Source organism: Grammomys surdaster, unplaced genomic scaffold, assembly GCF_004785775.1.
Source record: "Grammomys surdaster isolate TR1022 unplaced genomic scaffold, NIH_TR_1.0 126118, whole genome shotgun sequence".
In the NCBI taxonomy this organism is placed as follows: domain Eukaryota; kingdom Metazoa; phylum Chordata; class Mammalia; order Rodentia; family Muridae; genus Grammomys; species Grammomys surdaster.
In genome coordinates, this window is record NW_021620926.1 from 7,321,629 (window position 1) to 7,331,234 (window position 9,606).

Consider the following 9,606-nt stretch of genomic DNA (forward strand, 5'->3'; position numbering starts at 1 on the left):
GGAGAGGAGAGGAGAGGAGAGGAGAGGAGAGGAGAGGAAGAGAGAGATGAGAGAGATGAGAGGAGAATAGAGAGAAAAAGAGAGAACAGAGAGATAGAGATGAAAGGAGAAGAGAGAGAGAAAGAGAGACAGAGAGAGAGAGAGAGAGAGAGAGAGAGAGAGAGAATATGAGAGAGAATATAAATCAGTCTCAAGTCTGAAACAGGGCTAGACTACCTTTCACAAACTGGATCCCAGGAATCTACTGCTCCCAGACAGACTCCCCCAAGTATGTTTTTTGGGGTCTCAACGTGACAGTGAAGTTTAAATAGAGTTCAAGGCTATGAGAGCCCCAGTCAGGATCTAGCCCACCACTGAACCCGCCCACCACTGATCCCGCCCACCACTGATCCCGCCCACCACTGAGCGTCAGCGTCATTATCTCAGCCTTGTGCTGTTACATGGTCTCCTAAATATTAAAATTGTGTGGAATCCCTTTGAGGAGGTAAGTGCTCTCTCTGGCAGGCAACTTTCCATCTCCCCTTGAGATTCCTGGGAGAATTTCTTTGGTGTCCATTGTTTCTATCTTCTGATAGTCAGATTGAGAGACAGGGTGTCTTCATTACTATCACGTCAGTGACAAAAGGTTTCAGTGTGGACAGTGGTGATGCGGTTGTAGCATTGTGACCTCATTAAATGTCTCCATGTTGTGAATGTGTGTTGGTTTTAAAAAATCACACAGTACATTATGTACATATTGCCATACATTTTTTTTCAAAAGGAAGAAACAGACAGATAAATTGAAAAATATCTCACTGCTCTACTCTTTGTTATGGCTAAAGGTATTCTTTTTACAACTCACGCATTCAAAATCAATTCTAGTTTATTCAAAATAGCCTTCAATTTAAAATTAAATTCTATTGTGCTAAAATACTAGAAAGCAAACACTATCAAATAAGTAATGAATCCCATTGACTCACACGGTTCAGGGATTAGAAAAATTGATAGACATTAGTAAGAAAGGAAAAAATAAATACGTTAAATCCCAGGAATCATCTTGAGTTCCAAAAGATAGAGCAGGAAGTGCTACACCCAGGTCAGAGCAGCAACACACATCAATACAAGCCAGAAAACCTACTGGTGTTTTGCATCAGCCCCATAACTGCTCAGAGAGACTAAGACAAACAATCCACAGGTAAGGTGGCAGGCAGGAGGAGGAAGCAGGGATAGAGGCAGGGATGGAAGGGGAAAGAGAGGGAAGTCCAGATGGCCATGCCATAAAGAGAGAGCTGCCATACACTGAGCACTGAGGTGGGCACTGGGGACCTTCTCAACTGTGTCTTGTTAGGGAAAAGGACCATAAAATGTCTAACTTTATGGCTTGATCCCCTGGCCATGAAACCTAGCTTTCCACCAGACTATTCCCTAACAAGCATAGAGAAGAAGAGTCTGGGTAAAAAATAGTTCAGCAAGTCAAGTGTTTGTCTCACAAGTGTGAAGCTGATACACCAGAACCCACATAAAACACAACACAATACAACAGGCAGGTGGGGTGTGTGCTCATAATCCCAAAGCTGAGAAGGTAGAGACCAGGAGCCCTGGGGCTTGCTGGACAACCTGGATAGCCTAACTGATCAACTCTAGGCCAAGAACAGACCCTGCCTCAAACTTGATAGATAATACCCCTGATAACACCTAAGGTTGTTGTATGGCCTCTACATGTACTCCTCTTACATGTACCAATACATACATGATCAACACATGTGCACATGATGAACACACACACAGGCATGCGCGCGCGTGCACGCGCACACACACACACACACACACACACACACACACACACACAAATGTAAAAGGAATGTGAACTGAAGACTGAGAAAATCATTGCATCCCTTGTCCAGGCAGATCCATGACAACCTTCCATAGGCTCTCTCCTCATCACCTTCCCCTCCACCCAGTTTCTCACCTTATCCCTGTGAGGACCCTTGGCATGAAACCATCACAGTGGCCATCATCCAAAACCAAGGTCATCTCTTGGCCTTTGGGGAATTGATATCACTTTAATCAGGCCACAGACCTCATTTCCTTCATTTCTCATGGAGACTTAAGAGAAGGATGAGAAGCGAGATCAGCCCATTGAGTCAGGGTCAGGGTCACACAGCCTGTGAGGGGTTTCCACAGGCTTGTTTGCTTCCAAGGCCTGTGTGTAAAGACTGGACAGTCCACCTCTAGTTGTTACAACCCTTAGGAAACGAAGCTCTTAGGTGGTGGCCATGGCTTTCTCTATGGTTTTTCTTTCCTTGCATGAGACATCAAAAGGAAGAGGGCTCTGTCTGCAGAGAGAGAATGTGAGGGCTAGACTATCAGAGAGCCACTAGGTCTAAAACACAACATCTACACGGAAGCTCCTGTTCTGTGAAGCAGAAGAGGGAGGTCTTCATGATAAAGCGATGGAAAATTTCAAAGTTATAGAATGGATCTTCCTAGAAGGAGCCCAGTCTCACCCTGTAGCTTAGTCATGGCTATATTGGACAGTGGTCCACAGAAGATACTCTCAACAGCACACAACATGGCTACTCAAAACACGTTCATTTTGCCAGGTACATTTTAAAAGTGTAAATCCTCTTTCATGGCAGGATCTATTACTTGAAAAATAAAAGAAAGCAATGAAGGCTGCCTCTAGCTTCAAGAACATTCTAAATATCCCAGGTCTCCCTGGTGCACACACACACATAAGCCATAGCACATCTGAGACCCTGGCTCTGCAAAGGGCCTTTATCTCTGGGATATTTTGCCATGGTTTTCATAACCTGGGATACTTCTTGTAAAATTTATCTTGACAAGCTAACAGATTTTCCCAGAGAGTTGCCAAGAATAATCTTAAAGGAAAAAAAAAAAAAAGAAGCTTAACCCAGTTTTCTTGTGTACTTAAGAAAAGACAGGATGTACATTATACCCTTAAGGGAAAGCCATGCAAACTTTTTTTTTCCAATATGAGTTTAAACACGTTTGGTAGAAGGAAACTAATTCCGCTCAATTACGCCTACCAGTTTACTTTGCCCGACTATCATGGAATTTCTTAAATATGGGGAAATAGAACCCCCTAAACGTAAATTAACAAAAATCCTAAGAGTAACATTCTGTGATTTTAAAAACAAAAAACCCAATCAGTTGCTGGTATAGCTGATGTCAGTTTTTTATCTCTTGGGTTTTCAAGTTGTCACTGTAGAATAGACAACATTTAAATAAAACAAGCCTGATCGTAAACAGAAAATCTCCTTTTCTTGAGAATGTAGTTTTAAAAATGAAAGCGACTTTTAAAAGCTTTTTTTTTTTATTTCACACATGTAAAAATGTATTTTGGGACATTTCCTTTGGACGCAAGTTACTAGCAGATCATGTCTCAGCCTCGCCAGGAAACTGCTGAAGTTCCTCTGGGATCAAATCGAATTTTATTAGAACATAATGGGTGGAGAGGAGAAAACCTGTGGTGATTGTGAAGAGTATGTGAAATTAATATCTTCTGGTGGTCATGAATTTACTGTAAAAAGAGAACATGCATTAACATCAGGAACAACAAAGGCCATGTTGAGTGGTCCAGGTCAGTTTGCCGAGAATGAAACCAACAAGGTCAATTTTAGAGAGAGCCCTTCACATGTGCTATGGAAAGTGTGCATGTATTTCACCTACAAGGTCCGCTATCCTAACAGCTCCACTGAAATTCCTGAATTCCCAATTGCACTTGAAATTGCGCTGCAACTGCTGATGGCAGCGAACTTCCTAGACTGTTAAACCAAAGAAATTATAATAAACTGTTCATTTTTTTCAGTATTTAATACCTGTAGTTCAGTTTATAACTTCACATATAGCATGTTGCCTGTATGAAATCGAACTCTAAAGCTAATTGCTGAGCAGATTCCTTCTGTCATTTGCATAGCAGAGTTGAAATTTTGTTTGCTACATCAACAAATTAAGGATGTCTCACAGCCAAAAAATAAATAGATAATGCCAGTCTATAGGTGGGCTGCTTTCTCTTTTGGATGTGAAGTTTGAAATTATAACTGATATAGCGAATCCTGGAATGGAGGTGTAAATGAATATTCGATAGGTTAATATAGGGGTTTTTTATGTTTTTAGTGTTTTTTTATTTTCTGTACATTTTACAGAGAGCCAGGCTGATCAAGAACCAGCTCTGATCTTAAGCCAGTGAGCATTACTAGAGTTATGCAAATAATTACATGGAAAAACATGCTGATAACTTAGCCAAACCTTGACTTTTGTAACTCAAAGAATAAGAGTTGGCATTTCTTACATGTTTTTTTATAAACTGCAGTATTGTTTAAATTTTTTTTAAAAAAATGTATTTTGGTCATATCCATTCCCCTTAGCAGCTTCTCCAGCTGCCCCCTATGGACAGTGTCCCCTCCCGACTTCATACCCTCTTCTTACTGTTTTAAAGGACATACTATCCCCTCAGTGCTGCCTGTATGTTTATAGTGTACGCTCATGACTGGAGCATAAGCAACCAGGGACACAGAAGAAAGCTGTCCCTTCCCAGCATCCAGTAACTCCCAGCAGTTCCTCAGGACCACCCACCCCCCATCCATTCGAGAATACTATCTGATTTGATCTTATGCAGGTCTTCTGCAGACACCCACAGCTGCTGTGTGGTTGTGAGCACAGAAGGCACTAATTTCAGCTGTTCTCAACTTCCAGAAAGGTTTTTGGGCCTCAAAGTCTTTTCTTGAATCTTTCCAAACCCTGCTGGTTTTATTTAAATGCTATAATAGGAATTGCTGTTCCGTGGCTCAATACACAATACACATGGATGCTGTCAACCCAGTGGGCCTGCCCTTGCCCTCCATAGGATGCCTCCTAAGAGCTCTGGGTAGTTAGGATTCCTGCCTGACATTTGCCTTCCTTGTTCTCAGTAATGAAAAGCAAGACTAAAGATCTCATGATCCTAAACTTAGGGGCAGGAGCTGAAGCCAGGGCTGCTGGTGGTCCAGCAGTCCTGCTGCAGTACTCTTGGTTAGCATTCTTCTGTCTTCAACTACTACCCACTCTCAAACCCAAGCCTTCTGGGACTGCAATTACCAGACTTCTGATGGCTGGGTAATAGAACCCTACAGAAAATGTTCCCTGTAGCCAGTGGCTTAGAGAGAATCACACAGAAGTGTGCGGGGGGGGGGGGGGGGCACCTCTGAGAACAGGCTGATAAGAACAGTGATTGTGGGAAGCACTGAGATATGACCACTAGCCTGGATCTCTGTCGAATGTACAGATGGTCTCCAGGTAGAAAGTAGAAAGTGGGAAAAGAATTCTGGAGGTCACGCATCTCAGGCTGGGGAGATGGTTCTACAGGTAAAGTCATGTCAACATGCAGATTAGAGTTCAGATGTTATCACATAAATGCCAGGCCGGCAAGGAGGGCTGGCTGTGATCCCAGCACTCAGGAGACAGAGGTAGGGACTCTCAGAAGCAAGCTGAATAGCTAGAGGACCCAAACTGTCAAGTTCTGGGTTCTAGGAGAAACCCTGCAGTGGTGAATAATGTGGCAAGCAACCAAGGAAAACATCCGGGCACAACCTCAGACTTTGCACACGCACATTCCCATCCATTGTGTATACACATGTGTCCAGACCCATGGAAACATGCAAACACATATACATACAACACATGGAGAAAATAATAAAGTCCATGCCCTATGCCAAAAGGCAAGAAGAAAGCTAGGATCACCTTTTTTGTCCCTGTGCAGCGAGTCAGGGAGATCTCTATGTCAGACTGAGTGCCATTGGATAGTGTTCGGACACTGTAGAGGCTAACTGTGGAAAACTGGCTGGCCACTTCTTCTGTGAGGAACGTGATTGAAGATGAGGTGGTATTACCAGGGTGGCGGACTTTGGAGCTCTCTGAGAAAAATCCTCTGGAACACTTAAGAATGTCACAGCTGTACCTGGTAGTACTGCAGCTTGGCCATGCATCACACAGACAGAAGGAGTGTGAGGATGGTTAGCTGAGGAGGAACAGCAGACAGAGAAAGCAACAAATCTCTATGCCACAGGGACTTTTTAAAGAATCAAAGCCATCAGAGAAAACATGAGCAGGTTCTGAGATGCTTACACTCATTTTTTAGGGCAGCATAGTTTTCTATGGTGTGGCAGAGAAAAGCCATCAGGCATCTGGGGTGCCCTTGATTTTTCCTTTCGCCTCAGGCTGGTCACTGCTCTGGCCTCAGACTCTGAACTGTCAATCACTGTGGATGCTGCTGCAGGTATTTCCATTCTTTTAAAATTTTATCATTTGCATTTGTTTATTATTTATGTTGTTTTGTGGAAGGTTTTGGTTTTGTTTTGTTTGTTTGATTTTGTTTTGTGTTAGTTTGGGTTTTGGTAGGCCTTAAAGGATGTACATAAAGCAACTATCACCCTCACCCTCATTCTGAAGATTGATTGATTGTGTGTGTGTGTGTGTGTGTGTGTGTGTGTGTGTGTGTGTGTGTGTTACATGTGTATGGATGTGGACATCCATGAACCACGGTGGCCAAATGGCAGTCAGAAGAGAACTCGAGGAACTCATTCTTTCTCTTTACCTTGTGGATCCTGGGGATTGACTTTGGGGGTACAAACTTGGCAGCCAGAGCCTTTACCTGTTGAGCTCTCTCACCAGGCCCTTGTCTCAATGCAAGTAAAAGCCAAGGATGAATTGGAGGGGCCTGTTGCATGCATTGAGGCAGGCAGAATCCCAGAGGCCACCTGGTTTGAGACATGAGATTATTCTAGAACTGCCTGTTTTAGTACGCTTGGCATTCCTCTGTTTTAAATGAAGGAACATCAGCAACACGCAAAAGTGAGAACGAGGAGAGGATTCTAACCTAACATCAGTTTAGGTTTCAGTTGTAACTTTAGTCTTTTAAAAAGACACACTTCTCAGGTCCCAAGTCCCTCCCCAGTATGTGCGTTGACTGTCCCCGGGGGATAACTATGGGGACTGACCTCAAGCTCCATCCTACACTGTGATTCTGCCTTTAGGTCATGAGGAGCACTCACGGGGACGACGCCCTCAAGGGTCCTCCACTGTGATTCTGCCTTTAGGTCATGGGGAGCACTCACGGGGATGACGCCCTCAAGGGTCCTCCACTGTGATTCTGCCATTAGGTCACAGGGAGCACTCACGGGGACGACGCCCTCAAGGGTCCTCCACTGTGAGTCTGCCATTAGGTCATGAGGAGCACTCACGGGGACGACGCCCTCAAGGGTCCTCCACTGTGAGTCTGCCTTTAGGTCACAGGGAGTATAGCATTGCTCTCATTTTTATCTGTACATATCAGTAAAAAATGAAATGTCCTATAAAAATTAGGACAAATATCGAGATACAGGAAGGTACAGTTTAAGGCAATAAACTTGTGTCTGTAGATACTTTGGCTAATTGTCCTCAAACCTGCTAGTTTAGTTGACTGGAAATATTATCTACAACATTAACTGTTAACCTATCTGAAGGAAGAGTTTAAAATCAAACTGTTTACAAGTCAGGAGACTCTGCTGTGGAACCCTGCTATGATTCCTCAGCAGGAGTTTTCCTCTGAAGTCTAGAAAAGATCACTCTGCCACCTATTGGCTTCTGCGTGAAATGTGTCTGGTCACACCTGGCAGACAGGCATTGCCAGGACCTTGGACTCAGACAAGACATCACATTAGCAAGAGTCAGAGGACCCACCAAGTCCCACGCAGTGTTTAGTGAAGACAGAACACTCCCTGTGGTAACAGGCAGGCTTGCTCTGATGCCTCAGCCATAGCCCTCATTCCGAGAGGGAGCATACCACTTCCCTCAACCATGCCTGAAGGGGATCAACTTCCACAGGAAGCCATTGCTGTTGAGCACAACTAGCTGGTTCTCTAGGACATAGCTGGAACCCCACACTGGAGCAAGCTCCGGTTCTCTGAGCACATCACAAATAGATGGCACCCCATTCTACACATGTGAAAGAATTCCCCTTGACCCGGACTCTTGTTCTGAAATCCTTCCAATTCACTAGAAGGAAACTCATGTAGGTAGTTCGTGTGGACAAGTCCAGGGCCGAATGACGAGACTTGATTTTCATTTTCTGGCTCTCGAAGCGGGACCAGCCACTGTGTTTTAAAAGCATTCATCAGGACATTGTGCACCCTGTTTTTATCAGCGCAGTGACGAACACGTAAGGTAAGACTTAGAGAGCTCATCACGTCTTATTAAGCCTGTCTCCCTATCCTCCCTACCCACAGGGCTAGCTCACTTTATTTATTACTTCAGCAGCTCCTCAAGCAAGCCAGTCTGATCCTCGCTGCACATCCCACGTGAAGGTCACAACTGCATGCTAAGCAGCTTCCAACATGGCCTTATCGACATCCGAAATCTGATCGTAACCTTCTCTGGTGCTCAGTTCTTTAGTGACTCCCCTCGAATCGAGAAGTCTTAGATCTCTGTCCTGGCATTACTCTTTCCCTGTTCTGTCCTTCGTCCTTCTCTGCCTCCCCTCCCCCACCCCCGGGATAACACACAGTGGGAAGTAGGGAGAGACGGGGTGGGGGGGGTGTGTGTGCAGGGGGGGAGAGATGAGTCCAAGGCACAGGAAGCCAAAAGTGACTCACCTGGATATTACCATTCCCAATAGAAGACAGAGATTTCAAAGGTTCTTGTCTGCAGACAGTTAATGAAGCAGGAGAAAATTAAATGCAGAACACCAAATCCTTGGCATTGATATTGAAATAGGGGCTGGGAGCACTGGAATATAGTTTCACATTTTTCAGGAACTTGTAAAGTTGTGTTGGTCCTTTCAGTAGCTTATATCCAAAACATAATCTTCAGGCTCTAATGTCACCGCCATCATGCCACCAAACTAACCCCTACGCAAGTACAACCGGGTTTATAATATCCATCTATTAAGGAAAATGCACAAAAGATCAAAGTATAGCCAAGTGCATTATGGAGAATTATTTATGTCTTCTAGAAGATTATCCCCTGGTGCAGTTTCTCATGATAAGAACCTGGCTTGACTTTGTTCTACAGAGTCGGAAAGCCTCCTGTATTAGATGCCTCTCTATTGCCTCCTTAAGTGGAGTCGAAAGAACAAAGCGTTTTCCAGAAGAAATGGAGTCCTATCTGTCCTCAGAGCTGCCCCAAGATCAAAAGTCTTTTACCAGTTTTATTAGACATCTTCAGAAGCCTTCAAAAAATACTCGGTTTTATAAGTGGTGAGAGCAAGTGGGTGGGACCCTCCTGCTTGTAAACAAGTGGAGTTGTCAATCATGACTTTTGAAATGTATCTTAACAAGGTTGCATAGGTACATTTCTGGGTTCTCTTGGGGTGAGCTCTCCAACCACTGAATTGTTCTTATGGTAAACAGATTATGGTGGTGTAGCATCCTGCATTACTAGGCAGGAAAATATACAGAGAAAATTCTGTCCCTGTGCTTATTCACTGGAGTGGATCTGAGTGGTGCCAGGACTCTCCAGGCCAAGGAGTCAGTGGGATTTGTTCAAGGTTGCCAGAAAGAATCTGCCTTGGGTCTCTCTTAGTCCAATGCTCCTTACATTTCAAAAGCATCATTTTTAACTCAGTTCCCACCTTCACTGGAGAGGGGGGGG

The 9,606-nt window shown here is 44.1% G+C and overlaps 1 pseudogene; it reads left to right on the forward strand.

Annotated features, from left to right (window-relative positions):
• The first annotated feature begins 3,447 nt into the window (after positions 1–3,447).
• LOC114611669 lies at positions 3,448–3,774 on the forward strand (annotated as a pseudogene).
• Positions 3,775–9,606: the final 5,832 nt, after the last annotated feature.